The sequence below is a fragment of the Megalopta genalis genome, chromosome 15, assembly GCF_051020955.1.
Source record: "Megalopta genalis isolate 19385.01 chromosome 15, iyMegGena1_principal, whole genome shotgun sequence".
Lineage (NCBI taxonomy): Eukaryota > Metazoa > Arthropoda > Insecta > Hymenoptera > Halictidae > Megalopta > Megalopta genalis.
This window is the reverse complement of record NC_135027.1, coordinates 6,678,275-6,693,683: the sequence shown is the minus strand read 5'-3', so window position 1 is coordinate 6,693,683 and position 15,409 is coordinate 6,678,275. Positions and strand designations below refer to the sequence as shown.

General features: G+C 43.5%; 1 protein-coding gene and 1 long non-coding RNA gene across 5 annotated transcripts in view; both read right to left on the bottom strand.

The window, feature by feature from the left end:
• The window catches only part of mura (ring finger protein murashka), a 62,857-nt gene that overhangs the window by 22,691 nt on the left and 24,757 nt on the right, over positions 1-15,409 (bottom strand). For 2 of the 4 annotated variants that reach the window (XM_033468924.2, XM_033468925.2), the window contains exons 2-3: positions 2,739-2,914; positions 1,361-1,550 (exon numbers count right to left, since the gene is read on the bottom strand). The exons of 1 other annotated variant lie outside the window; for it this stretch is intronic. The gene's annotated coding sequence lies outside the window, so the exon portion shown is untranslated. The remainder of the gene's footprint in view (positions 1-1,360; positions 1,551-2,738; positions 2,915-15,409) is intronic. One more of the 4 variants, XM_076526413.1, reaches the window with a different exon arrangement.
• On the bottom strand, positions 11,034-11,728 carry LOC143260564 (uncharacterized). The gene is made up of 2 exons (XR_013034837.1): positions 11,431-11,728; positions 11,034-11,309 (listed from the first exon to the last, which is right to left on the bottom strand). It is a non-coding gene; the product is annotated as an uncharacterized LOC143260564 (long non-coding RNA).

The following is a 15,409-nucleotide window of genomic DNA, read 5'->3' as shown; positions in this document are numbered from 1 at the left end:
TTTTGTTCATCGACCGCAAACACCACCCCCGCCATTTTGCCGCCCACTTCGCAGACGCTTGCGGCAGGAAGCTCTAAGAGGTCAGGAACGTAGGATGACTATCAAAGTGCCAGACTCTGCACGTCGCTTGTGCACTAGGTGCAAGCTGCAGTGTTGCAAAATCTCAGCATGGGCCTCCGTTTTTTTCAAACAGTTTAAGCTTGAATTTCTTCTGTAGAAGAATAGTAGTAGTAAGAATATGTGTTAATTATCTGGTAAGTATCTGTAGTAAGAATAATAATAATTATTACGGAGGATGACTGAGTTAATATAGAGTCATAAATTAAATGAATTAACGATAGTACACGAAAATAAAAGATTATTAATCCTTCTATGGTGTTCATAAAAATTTATGCACTAAATGAACTGTACTATAATGCAATGTGTTTAAACTTATTGTATAAAACGCTATAATAATTAATACGAAAGTGCAAAAGAGAGTAAAAGTTGATTTGCAGAATTCAATTGTGACTGCAACAAGATGGTAATTAACTCTTTGTAGACAATGATTTTTAAAGTGCTAAGAATATTTTCCTCAGAAAACTAGATTATGCACCAAAGATTTAAATAATGAGAGAAATACACAATATGTCATAATCAAATCGTATGAGTCAGAACAAAATGCACAATTCTAACGTCATCATCAATATATCGATATCCGTTGTCAAAGGATTCAAATATTGTTTACGAGAACCCACCGAGTTTTTGTGCCTCAACATTATGTGTCTCGATTTCTCTATACTGATCCTTTGAATAGGATTCTTAATGATTTTAATAAATTTAAATGTCAACTCTATAATGTTATCAGACGTTAGGATGTCCAGTGTATGTTTGTCTGGTATATCGTAATCACATTGTTTCCACTTTCATTTTTATTATTCTCTTATTATCGTTACTATTATTATTGTTATTATTATTATCTTGTTGAATTTATGTCAAAAAATTAAAAGGCCATTTGGCTCGTTGATATTAAATAAATAAATAAGTAAAATACAAGCCTAAGTCTAGATGATACAGACTGGTAACACCGTAGAAGGATTAAAAAGCCTTGCACGCAGGAGAAACCAAAGGTTGAATTTCTAAAAAAAACCGAAGGCCCATTTCGATAAACAGCATTTCACAGCATCGTTCACAATAAAAATCAGCGTATGCTGAAGCACAAGCCCGAGATCTAGTCTCGTAGACGACGAACGCCGGAGTCTCCGCTGCGTTCTGTGTACAAACGAGCTCCAAAATTTCCAACCGACTGGATTTCCGGAATTCCTCGAATTTTCCGGAGCGTTTGTCGTACAATTATATACACTTGTATGGAGATATTCACGTTGTTGAACGGTCCCGTTGATCCTCATTTTTCTCGTCCGGCTTCGGCAAACGTTTGCGTTCGTCGGCGTTCGCGACGCGGACAGCCCGTGAACAGGAGCGGCTGATAATTCCGCGGGAATATTTATGAAACCGGGGTGCCCCGACCGATTCTATCGCTAATCCCGTTTCGGCTCGTTCTCCGTTAGGACCTGAAGGCGTTCGAACGTAAAAACAGAGGTTCTTCTGGCTGCCACGTTCAACGACGGACGAACACCGATGCGGTCTTTAACACTTGACTACCATGTGGCCGCCATGTTCCGGATGTCGCTCGAATTGCTACAGTCAAGAAAGGCGTTGCGAACTTTGCACTGACGAACGCGCGTTACGAAAACTAGGGACTGCAATATGTGCTAGTTTCTCGAGCCCTTTTTAGCAACCAAAATTGTGAGTTCGCAACCAACGTGTGAACACTTTACGCACCAGCAATTTTCGATCGTTTTATTAACACGTTGACTGCCCACCAAGACGCGTCTGTTAAATGTTTATTACTAACAAAAAGAGGGTTCATTTATTATCTTGTACCGATTATTATTTATTTATCCTTTTTTTAAAATATCGGCGTTAAGAACAGATTTCTCCAAAATAGGCAGTCGACGTTTCAAAATTATAATTCAGCCGTTAAGAACTCTGTAAGCAATGGTTCGAAAGCGAACGTGATCCATAATTCAATAAATCATTCGTACAATGCGAAACTCTTCTGAAACTGTTATCTAAACGAATATTATCGAGCTTCTTTTGCATGTAGCTCGATGATCGAAAGGATACCGGTAAGTAACGTGCTACGCACTTTTGAAAATTGTACCTACCAAGGAAATCTCGTTCACCGCCGCGTGGAATTCGCGTTCTAAATATTTTGCAAAGTTTCGCACAAAAAAAGCAATACCCAAGTTTAAAAAATGTTTAACTCCAAATTTTTCGAAACTAAAAAATGTCTTTATGCTCCCCTTTTTATATTCATTTCAATCTAATTCTGTGCCCGTATCTGCCTAACAAACGAAACTAGCCCGCGATTTCATACGAAAAAATCAGAAACCCGTCCGCGGTTAGAGGGTTACGATTGCTTTCGGTGTAATTTGGCTCGAAGAGAAGACGGGACCCGCGAGCCCGTTAAGCGACGCGATTGAAATTCGTTTGGCGAAGCGAAGACCGATTTCGTCGAATAATCGTGGCGGAATGCGAGCTCTCCTTGGTGGTCCGAGTCCGAGACGAGAGAAATTTCAGCCGATCTTCACGGAATCGGACAAGGACCGGTCTTGTTGCGAAAAGAGGCGCAGTGCGGCGTGTCCGGTAGCCGTCGCGTTAAAGACCGACACTGTTCGTGCGTGGTCGAGGACGACCTGTTAATGTCAAAATTCGTGTTATCCCGTAGTAGCGTACTGCGGACGTCTCTCCTTAGCATCGGAGCAGGTTTCCTCGGAAAGAAGAAAGAATTCGACGGAACATCGCTCCTCTTCGATGGCTCGCCGTCACGCGAACCGTCCCCGGCGACGTTTACCGTAACTTTAGCTAGAATCTAGAAGCACAAAACAGGGTTGGCCAGTTAACAAACGGACGTACATCTTTTGGGCGATCGTTTTGGACAGAGAGAAAGAGAAAAAGAGAGGAAGAAAGAGAAAGAGAGAAAAAAGAAAGAAAGAAAGAAAGAGGGAAAGAGAGAAAGAGGTAAAAAAAGAAGGAGATTGGGAGAGTGGCGGTTTTGTTAGAGCTGTTCGGTGTTCGGTGCGAGTGTCGGGGGATTGCTGAAGAGAAACAGTGTCCTTGGAAGCTGTTGGTCGAGAGTCTGTACAAAAAGCCGCTAAGCAGATGCGAGAGGCGCTAAGCTGGAGATTCGGGAAGCTTCATGCAGAATGACCCGCAGAGGATGCACGGTAATACGCGGATTGTTAATCCTAAGTGCGCTGGCACCAAGTGTGCGATGCAGACACCGACCCTATAGGTTCCCACTGTGCCAGTCATTGTTTCCTTCATGCCTCGCTATTTACAATACACTCTTTGATACTCGGGTCGATATGTATAATTTTTCGCTTGGATCGAACATGCGAAGACCGCAGGTTCTCGTAATGAATGAACAGCTACGATACTGACGTATCTCTTATTTAAAGAAACAGAGCACAGTGTAATTTAATGAGATCATAGAAGCACGTCCATATTTTTATTGGACAGAGGTTCACTGTGCGGGATGAACTACTCGATGCAACGAGTCTTACATTTCTAGAGATAATTACTACGGAACAGCAAAACTTTTCAGGACATCAAGTATTAAACCTGCTGTTTCCTTTGTTTATCTAGAACATTTTTATTGTCGAAGTTCGGTAGCGTCTAAATCATTAACATTCGGATTGTCGAGCTTAATGCGGCTTACTAATTTTCTACCTCGATGGCGGCGAACTGATAAGATTGTTTTACAAGAAGGTGGATGAGGAAAGTCTTCTTCTATTTCACGAATATCCAGGTTAAATTAACGCAAAAGGGTCTACAGTTTAAAAACAATATTTCCGAATCTATCTATGTACATGTGTTTCTTCTACTGATTGATATCGTAAATGCATAAAATTTGTAATCTAAGTGCAACAGTATTCTTCAATACACATCTATCGTCTTTACCAACATGTGTTTCTCCTACTTATTGCTATCATAAATGCGTAAAATCCGCAGTCTAAATGCAACAATATTCATAAATGCATCAAACGTCTTCGACAAGATCTGTTTCTCCTACTTATTTCTGCGACAAATACAAAGAAAACCGCGTTCTATTAATTTGGCTATCCAGGAAGAATGACGAAACGATCTTGTACTAAACCGATCGACCAAGAAGCGTTACGCCGCGTGGCGGTAAACACCTAGGAGGATTTCCAGCAGGTGCCACAGTCTTTTACGGTCTGCAAATTGGTAAACATCAGATAGCGAAAAACATTTCCACGAAACGTTTGAACAGCCAATCGGCCGATCTATCCGAGGGGACAACGATCTCGGTAGGAACGACAGAGGTAGCCTAGTTTATCTATTGTCAAATAGTCTTATCGTTGCGTGGCATATGGCGCGTGTTCACCTGGTGACTGGACTGAACTCCCTTCGGCCCAAGTGTCCCAGTTACTTCCGACACGAGTGCGCCAGTGGCCGTTGTGGATTTACATAAACGCACAGCTGACAGAGACTCGTTCGACACCTCTCTCCTTCTACAGAACCCGACGTTACGTTTCCGTTTACGATGGATGAATAAGTAGAGCCACCATGTACACACCGGCGCTCGTTAATTCCATCGCTCCGACTCTAACTCCGACTCGACTCGGCTCGGCTCGTCGCGACGCCAGAAGTCTGCTGGTGCCATTTGCGACTGCATGCAACTTTCAGACCGTTTACTCAAGGAAAACGTGTAACCTGAACAGCGCGGGCGGAACGAGGATGACGAATCGTTGATCTATCGGCAGTAACCGTTCCGTTCCGCAGCAAGTTCGCAGACCCAGCGATGATGCCGAGTTACGATTTTGATAAAACACCGACCAGAAGGTTGCTATAGAAAAGAGGATCGTATTAACCCCCGGCGAGCAGCTGTAGGCTGTAGCTGTTCGAACTCGATGCTTTACGAGGTATTTTCATGGCTGCGGGGTGAAGTATCCTTGCGCTTATACCCGACGAAACAATGGGCACGCGTGTAAGCCAGACACGGGAAATGTTTATCGCGAAGTGTAAGGTGCTCGATACTCTCTCCAGCTCCAAGTTTTCATCAAATTTTAAGACCGCCTTCGTCGGCCTGGGAACTTCGCGATCACCAGGCTTTCAAGACTTTCTGGCCCCTTTAGGACTGCCAAGGCTTTCAGGATTTTGAAACATTGGGAAACGTTTGAGGTGTCTGCGAACTCAAAGAACTTCACAATAAAATAAATGATTCTTTATCAGGATGCACCCTTAACCCTCGGACGGCGGACTATTTTTAAAACTGTACTATTCACGGTGCTTGTAACAATTCTGAGCTTCATTCAGCAATCTTTCAAAGTACTACATTTATATATATATTTTTGAAAATACTTCTTGCAGAGTAGTGTTTCTGTTGCTCCGAATGTAACAGTAATTTATTTGATTTCATTGGTGAAAATTGAGTGATTAGTGATCTTAATTCTCTGGATCAAAATAACCGGCAATCGCAGTGCGAGTGTCGTCATTGATGAGAAGTTTCCATGATTTCGGAGAGCAACAACCAAGGTTTTCAGAAGCTATAGATCTAGGTTTCCTAAACTGGCAAACGTCTGAAGCATCTAGGACCTCAAAGAACTTTGCAATGAAATAAATGATTACTTATAAAGACGATCTGTTAATCTTGTTGCAGATATTAATAAACAGAGATTGAAGGCCTCACAGAAACCTTTAACATGTGCAAGACATTAAAACATACTAACAGCCAGGATTTTCAGAAGCTACGGACCTTCGTTCTCCAAACTGAGAAACGTCTCGAAGAGCTTTGCAATGAAATAAATTGATTATTTATAAAGACACTCTCTGTTAATCCCGTTACAGGCATCGGTGAGAAGAGGTTGAAGGTCTCATAAAGCCCCAATAGTTTGAAAATATTCGATCATAGCGATTCTATTTAAAGAGGCGTCGAAGAGCAGCTGCAGCCAGACCTAGCGCAACCGTAGTGTGCAGGCTATCCGAGTATGCTGATCGAAACTCCTCGGAGCCGCAACATTGTCTGAAGCAGCCAGGATCCCAGGATCGGGGTCCTTTCAAAGCCATGTCCTCTCGTGACTGAAGCTTTTTTTAGAACCGTCAGGGTCGCGTCGAGTTTCGAGGATCCTCGTCGAGCCCGAAAATTCGCTACGATCGGGGTCCCGCCTCGTATTGCTACTCGTCGCCGATTTTTTTCTTTTATGTCGGGGCCATGGCCCAGCGGAGAACCAGAGAGAGGCCAGCCCAAAGCAACGGGGCCTGGATATTCCGGTTCACTTAATCGTTTCTTCGGACTTGAGATCGTGGCTCCGCTCTTTCTTTCTCTCTCTCTCTCTCTCTCTCTCTCTCTCTCTCTCTCTCTTTCTCCCTCTCTCTGTCTCCTTCTCTCCCGGTTTCTCTCCTCTTGCGGCCGTTCCGACTGAAAAAATGAAGAAAAAGATCGGAACCCACGAGCTGTCCGTGTACACAAAGGAACGAGAGAACGTTCTCTAGGCCCCGTAGAATGCAACTACTCAAAATTGTCGGCCAGATGTTGCCGAATTTCGTTCGTGGAAGAGGCCGGTACATCGCGTTGATGATTCGCGGCTGATTACTAGGCGGCTCACGCGAGAGAACTCGTCGGCGAATCTTCGTGGACGGAATCAAAACAACCGACGCTTTCATCGAACGATCTTTAAATACCCCCGGAGACCTATCAGCTCACGGCCAGCGACAAATTTGAACCTCGGATTAACCGTAAAACCCTCTGCTTTGTTGTGTCATGTCGACGCGAAATAAACGACTGTCACTCGCAGATAAAACGAGTCCTGAATAACTGCCGTTTACAAATTCGCTGATGATTCGATGATCACGGAGACCGCGATGCGCATTTGCATTTAGATTAATCAAGTTTTTTCCGTGGAAGTTCAACCTATAATAACCCGCTCTCAACTCAGAAGAAAGAAGTTGATTCTTGCAAAGAATCTCCGCCGTTCGTGGCCTATCGTACAGTTTTAAACCGTCGCTTATTCAGAATATTTAATAAATACTACGATTCGTTGAAGTCTGACGGACCACCCTGTATGCAGAAGACTATAGGAGAGGATCCTGTTTTCCTGAAGAAGCCGATCCGGTGAAAGGACACTGCAGATTCAAGTTTTCTGGCTGCTGCTGCTGCTGCTCTGTCCCCGACATGAATTCTTTAGAGAAACTTTGTAAAATGTCTGCGGACGTCGACAAACAACATGGAAAACAATCCTGTGTTTGCAAGGAAGAACGCCGCATGTCACACGTTTCCGCTTCCGAGATGCTGTAGCTTGAAGTTTCGAACACGCTAATGCTTCGTATTAGTAGTGTTTCAAATCGCATAGTTATTTTTGAGCCTGTCGAATTAGTTCCCACGATCTTCTTTTTTTTCGTTAAATGCCGCGCGTGTCACACATGGGCGACACCAATTTTTAACTAAGTTCGGAAATTCATTTTTATGGTAATACGTTCGAACAAACTGAATGCTACTAGGATTTTTGGAATGCAAAAGAGTTATACTAATAGTTTTAATATGGTAAATTTTAACTTTCTGGTTTCGGTTTCACTAATTAAATGACTTTGATATTGTGGGAATTTTTGGTGTTGATATTCAGCACTTGACGTGTCAAATACATAAATCCTATATGCTACCAGTTCAATCGATCCGTTAAGTCGACTCTTTTGAAATCGTGACATGCGGCGTTTTCCCTTGCAGCCGCAGAAATATCCGTCTGGCTGTTCGTGTGTTCGGGTAAACGAAAGAAGTGCTCGAAAACCGTAGATTGAAAAACACTAAACGCGAACGTTGAATTTCTGCAACGCAAACCGTTTGCTCAACGCGCTCGGTTGCAATCGGGTAACACTGGGTCGGGTTGCATCGGGTTGCAGGCGTAGTTGCATCGATTGTGCTCTCTTTGCGGAATCATTAGATAAAGAAGAACCGATTGTCCATCGCGTTTCCGCGGTATCAGCGTGCACAGGCGTTCGCTCCTCCGACAAAGATAGCCGTCTGCACGAGGAGCGCACCATATGCCGCGTATTTGCAATGTCCGTCGCGCTGTATATCATTAACGGGCGCATGGCAAAGTAACTAGCAGGTGCTACGAAGCGCTATTTAACGGCTAATACATCCCTTTGTCCCAATGATAAAAAACCTCGCGGCTTTCTAGCGAGCAATATCGGGCCGCGCGCCGCTTCTCTCTCTCTCTCTCTCTCTCTCTTTCTCTCTCTCTCTCTCTCTCTCTCTCTCTCTTTCTCTCTCTCTCTCTCACTCACTCTCTCTCCTCGAGGGAGCGGAGAGAGCTTCGGCTGCGGGAAGAGCAAGGCGCCATCATGCTTTTCGCGTTTAACGAAATTACCAATCGATGGCTCTCCCCTGCCGTTCTATCGTGAACACTGTATCAGCCTGTCTGATACTTTCAACATTAGAACTACTGGCGCGGCTCGATTTTTATAACTTCTTGCAAATATTCCATCGTTTATGCTCCGATACGCCGATGACTCGACTCTTTATATTTTTATTAATGAAACGACTGCTGTTTCATGCGAGAAACTACTGCAAGAAGAAGAGTTTGTTCAAATAAGACGACTAATAGGATCAACTAATGCAATAGAGTATTGAACCTACTATGTTTTTAGGGTCATCTTAGACTCGATCGCTAAGATATTATTTACTATAATATTCACGATACGTCGCTTAACAAACATACATGATCAATTCAGAAGCCAATCAGTGTAAGTCCTGTTTTCTTTGAAAATGAATTACGCAGTGCAAACAATCTTATCAATGCAGAACATCGAAGACGTCAGGAGAAATTGAAAACCTTGTTAAACTATTTTTAATCTATTAAACTATCGAGAGTATATCTTTGTTTAACTCTTCCTCTTTCTACGATTGACACAGACAATTTTGTTCTCTAGTACTCATATTATTTTCCATTTCGTTTCTATTATTATTATATTTAATTTTTGTAGAAAAATTAAGGGAGCATCTGGCCCGTTTATGCTAAACAAATTAAAATATTTATCCTAAGTAATAGCAATATGGTGCTCAAGTTGAGTAAATGTGGTCAGATCGACTCCAGCGAGGAGCTATCGAATCTGTTAGTTGCGCTCTATATCCAGATTCAATTGTAAAACGTGGCGAACTGCAGAATGCACATTGCAGCTCGGTGAATTTCATTCGGGACTGCGCACAACTCTTTTCTGAGCAACATGCGAGTCAAAGAAGGTATGCGCGTTCAGCTACGGACTCTCCTAGCGTAGTTGCGTAAGTAGAGTTAAGTGCATTAATGCTTGCCAGGTCAAAACCCGAAGTTAACCACTTCCACTGTGCTCCATGGGCTCTCCCTGTAGACGCGTGTACTTTATTTGTGTTCATTACCCACGGTACTCTGCCGGGGCTGGCCGGTTCTCTTAGCGGTGGTAATGACTTCATAATTTTGAGATACTTTGGAATAATATACTGATCTTTCTCTCTCTCTCTCTCCCCTCTCTCTCTCTCTCTCTTTCTCTCTCTGTCTCGGTTTAGACCTGTCGACCGGTCTCTGTTATTTCTTGCAGACGTAAGATACCGATACCTGATGGTACTTGGGACGCACTGGAATAATTTATTGCGACAGTCTCTGACGCTGTGATACGTTCGAACAAATTTATGATGGTCGCGATATTTTATGATAACGTATAGTGCTTCTAGTTTATGATAACGTATTAGGTTTATACCTTATGATAACGTGTGAGGTTTATACTTTATGATAACTTAAGATGCTTTTACTGTTTGATAACTTATGAGACTAATGCTCAATGATAAACGGTACCACATAAAATATCATAACAAATACTATCATACTTTATCATAAGATACAATAAATATCATAGTATATTATAGCGTAAGTAATGTCATAACTACAATGTACTGCCATAATTATCATTTAGTGCATCACAGCTATGCTGTACGACAGCATGATAACTGTGCCAATTTATGGTAATTGTGATATTTTATGATATTATGTAATATTATATGATATCTTATGATAGTGTATGATATTCTGTGCTATCTTATGATAGTGTATGATATTCTGTGCTATCTTATGATAGTGTATGATATTCTGTGCTATCTTATGATAGTTCATATTCTAGCATATGAAACTATTTAACAATTCATGACAACCTTCAAAAGCCTATTGACAGCATACATAACCATATGCTGTTCTATCGCCATGATAAGGTACAATGAAGAGACAAGGTTGCAGAAAATAATCTCCAGGATCTATTATCCGTCGAAGAGACAGTTACAGCGATCTACAGACAGCGAGTTACAGAGCTCCAGGGGTGTAGATGTTCTATGGACTCGACCCTAGTAACAAAAATCGGTGGAAGACATTGTACGTGGAACCAAGAACGGCTCGAGTCCTCGGATGATGTGGCGCGGTCTGTTTACGAGAAACCCGTTTACCTTTAAACTCCTCTCTCATGGCAGCAGCTCTCTCACGAGAACCGGCAAACGCAAAAACCGTCCGAGAAGCGAGGACGAAGGAGACGAGAGACGCGTGCACCGTTCGAGACAACAATGTGATCAAAAGTTCGCTTCGAACGGGGTCACCAGACGATCTCCATGCGCCCGGCTGTTTAATAATCCCATCAGCAAGTTGGGAACCACGCTGTCGATCGGGACTTTTTTTCTGGAGTTATAGCACTTCGTCTATGACGCACTACGCTGGTCCTGTTTAACCGGTTCATTCTCATGGACGTGTATACACGCACCGCGATATCGTTCACGCAGTCCCACAGACGCGTAAACACGCGCCCCGCTATCGTTCACGCAGTCTCACGGACGTGTACACGCGCGCCGCGCTAGCGTTCACGCAGTCCCACAGACGCGTAAACACGCTAGTATTAGATAAAGAGTTTAATTTGGAAAAGTGTTAATTTTGGAAACGGTATATAGAAGTAATAAACATTGATTTCAAAATATTTCAAATTTATTATTGCTCTGTATGATATAATTCAAAACAAGGAACTGCACATAATGCAACATCACAATTGATACAATGATATCTGGTTTCTTTGCGAATCGATTGTTGCTTGCACCATACACACCGTCTCATCGGCATAGATTTCTTATTTGTTGGCTGTAATTTTTTTAAGAAACATCTAGATTGCAGTCGCAATGGATGAAGATGATTCCTCCTTCCTTTCCGATGAAAATTCTCTGTTGGATCGTTGTAGTTATTTAGTAACTGCAATATTAAATCTTCTTTCACTTCGCACAAACTTTTTCGGTTTACATGGAGGCAGTTCCAAATTGCATGTGCATTGCATATAGCAATATCTAATAAATAAAAGAAATACTTTTTGTACCATTTGATTGTTTTCCTAAATGATCCAATGCCATGTAAAATTTGATCTGTGTGATCAACAGCACCCATGTGCATATTATAAGCTAACACTACGTTTGGTTTTTTAATGGGTTGCCCCGTTTTTTTATCAACTTTATCTGTGGCTACCAACTCTGGGGTACTCCGTGAACGATATCGCGGCGCGTGTTTACGCGTCTGTGAAACTCCGTGAACGGTAGCGCGGCGCGTGTTTACGCGTCTGTGGGGCTGCGTGAACGGTAGCGCGGCGCGTGTTTACGCGTCCGTGAGAACGAAGCGGTTAATAAACATCCCTCGGAAAGCAGCCGACCGACTCTAGCCGACTGTACCTCCTAGCTGTTGACACCTAGGTCCATTCGAGTGTCTGTTTTATCTAAGTAGATCCTTGACACCATCCGACAACACGAGTAGTCTAAGAGCTAAGAAGTGGATGAAGCTTCCGAAAAGTGAATCCAGACGACCCGGGAGAATTTAACAAACATCCTTAACTCTCGGAGGGTCGAGGTCTAACTACTTCCTAACTGATGACTTCTAACTCGTTTCGAGTATCTGCTTATCAAATTTCTAAGTTGATCGTCTAAGAGCTAAGAAGTGGATAGAGCCTCCGAAAAGTGAGCCCGCAAGGTCCTTAAGGGTATACCGATAAGAAAGTATCTTTTCTGAAGTATATTTTCAAAACGTTCCCAGCTAACGAGTTTCAGAAGCTTGCCACTGATCGAGATTTTTCGAAGATCACAGCACATTGTCTACGACGTACTCCGTTCCTATTTAATAAATATTCTTAGCCCTCCAACCTGGACACATCACTACTTTGTAATTGACGATGTCAAGGTCCTTTCAAGTATATGCTTATCAAATCCTAAGTAGATCGTCGGAATCATTCAACAACACCAGCACTCAGAAGCTAAGAAATTGGTAGAGCTCCCAAAAAATGAATCCAGTAGATCCCGAACAATTTACTAAGCATTTTTAACCCACGACACATGAACGTATCACCACTTCCTAGCTGATGATGTCTAAGTCCACTCAGCTATCTGTTTATCGAATGTCTAAGGAGATCCTCGACACCGCCCAACAACACAAGTACTCTAGGAGCTAAGTACTGAACAAAACCGCCGAAAAACGAATCCAGAACATCCCTGGTACCCTATCGATAAGAAAGTGTATCGTATCAACAAAAGAATACCTATTTCGGAGTAGATTTTCAAAACCAGCTGGTGTATCGCAGACTGTCACTGGAGCCAGCAGCGGCTGCAGGTTCAGCGGCCAAACCTAGCCGGCTGAAAGACGTTCTCGGTCGCCCTTGCCGTCATCCTTTACGTTTCAGTCTCCATTGAACCCTCGGTAATGGCTCGGAGCTGTTCTACGGACACGATTTGAAATTCTGCTCGAGCAGTATCGGCGCCGGGTCGATGGTGGGGAAAAAGTTGGAATCGACGGGAACCTCGGCAGCCAGGGATTGGTTAGCTCCGGTCGGAGGTCTAGCCGAACCAGTTCCGGACCGGGTACCCGATCGGGGACAACTCCCACGAGCTGCGTTCGGGTAGACAGCCGTGCGGACGGCCGGGCATAAAATTGGACCTGCACACACGGGGGCACAAAGGCTCGAATTTATGCCGGTCGAGAAGGCAGCGAGGCAGAGGCAGAGGCAGTGGCAGTGGCAGAGCAGCCAGTAGCGGCAGCTGCGTTTTCGATTTTCCAACAGCTGGTGCGCGGAGCGTGTCTCACGGACGAGGCCGCAGAGAGCAGAACAGCAGCAACAGACTTTCGTCGTCCACTCGACTAGCCCTTAAAAGGCCGGAACGACAAAAGGCGGTCCCTAAGGGCGACGCCAAGCCGAGCCGCGCACAGGTTCGGACCCCGGGTCCCTCCTTCGAAAATGCTTCGGTTCTCCTTCGAATCCTCTAGGAATCGCTGGCCTCTGAGAGAGGACGCGAGAGATGGCCAGAGAGGGAGAGAGAGAGAGAGAGCGAAATAAAGAGAGGGTCAGAGAGAGAGAGAGAGAGAGAGAGAACGTGAGAGAACGAGCGAGCGAGAGAGAGAGAAACTCGAAGGAGCTCCGCTCTCTATCGATCCAGGTCGCTTCGTATCACGAAACTAGCTGGCACCCTGGAGAGAGAGCAGCCAAGAGAGAGAAGGATATTTCCAGAGAGAGAGGGAGAGAGAGAGAGAGAGAGAAAGAGCTCAAGGGAGGGAACTCGACCAGGGAGGAGCAGAGAAGAGGTCGAGAGAGAGGGCAGAGAAATTTCCACTTTGGTCTCCTCAAAGGATGTACTGCTCGGACGATAGCCTTTTTGTTTTCTACCTCGAGTTTGCTACTATGACTACAAACCGGCTCCGGTATTACGTTGTCGCAAGTTCTCGATGCCGCTGATTGCCGGATCTATTCGCGAGACGAATTGCTTCTACATTGTTTAAAACACGGCCGAGGAACAAATTCGATAAACGCGATCGCTGGTTGCAGACTTGGACATTGGGTTTCATTAACCCTCGACTGCAAGGAGATCGATAATTTTCTTTCAAACAATGCTTTCAGAAGAAGTTTTGTTCGATTATATCGATTCATGTTCCAATGTATTACGGCAAAATTTTATCCGTTTGACTGATAAGAGATAAAGATCGACGAATAAAATTTTATTCGACACTATCGAGTAAATACCCAATCGAATAAAAATTTATTCGAATAAGAATTCATTCGGACAAAAATTCATTCGAATAAGAATTCGATTTGAATAAACATGATAGAATATAAAGTGTCTTTTTCATAATTTATCGATTTATCTCATAGTTTATCCGTAAAATGGACGTTTTTAAGACTTCGTCTGTTATCTGGGAACTCTTCTCAATCCGAAGAAACCGAGTACCATTTCAAGGTTAACTACCGTTCCTAAACAAAATAGACAAAATTTAACGAACACTAAATATCCTGGCCGATTTCAACGAGAAACATGCGTGAAAATAATTTGCGTTCGGGCGAACGCGTTAATTCGCGGTGCATGGAGCAAAGTTCCTTGGAAATTATCGAACGAAGTTTCCGTTAAGTATTAACACACATGTACCAGCCGGATACGTGTAATTTCTTTTCGCAAAACGTCGGGCGAGGAAAACTTCGGCGGTCGAGTGAAGTTGGAGGGACAAGGAAGCCGAAGTTACAAGCTATGACTTCATAATCCATAACGGTGGTTCTGCCGTCGTCGCGGATCAAAGACACCACGGCGCAATTTTCCTAACTCGTCTCGTTCACGGTAGAAGGAGCCCGGCGAGGGTCGAATTTATGTCTTAATACCGGTTACACACGAGCCAAATAGATGTTGCTCACGCGCCGGAAGCTCGTTTACGAGTAGAACGCGTTAACATCCTCCAGGACCTCCTCCCCCGCGTGTCTACGTCTGTTTCGCCGCGTTTTCACAGTCGCGGACCTTGAATATTTTAACGCATCCTCGTTTCGCGACGCGAAGGCTGCGGACCCCGTCACAGTCCTCCTCCTACTACTCCCCGTTGTCTTCGTTCGAAGGCGAAAGAAAACGCCCGTCAAACCGAGTGAAACGAGCTCCTCCTGTTCCTCTCGGACAACAAAGGGAAATTGTTAACTCGCAGGCCTTAATAACCTTCGAATCACGGACCTGCAACCAACTGCGAGGTCGATTCAGCTTCGGGGACTATGCCAGGTACTCGACAAAAATTTTACTACAACAGGAGTAATACCCTTAGTAAGTAGACTATCGATCGATCCTTTCAATTGTATACTGCACTCTCTCAAACAGAATTTATGACATTTTATTTAGCATAAAGATGAATTTATGAGTGCTCCGTAAATCTTAGTGTTAAATAATTACGGTCGTCTTATTGTTTTCTATTTAGCCGTATACCTACCCGCACTAAATCCTTCTAATTGTCTGATTTTGTGACTGATGGATAACTTCTTGAACAAATTTAATAAATAAACAACTAAATGAATAATG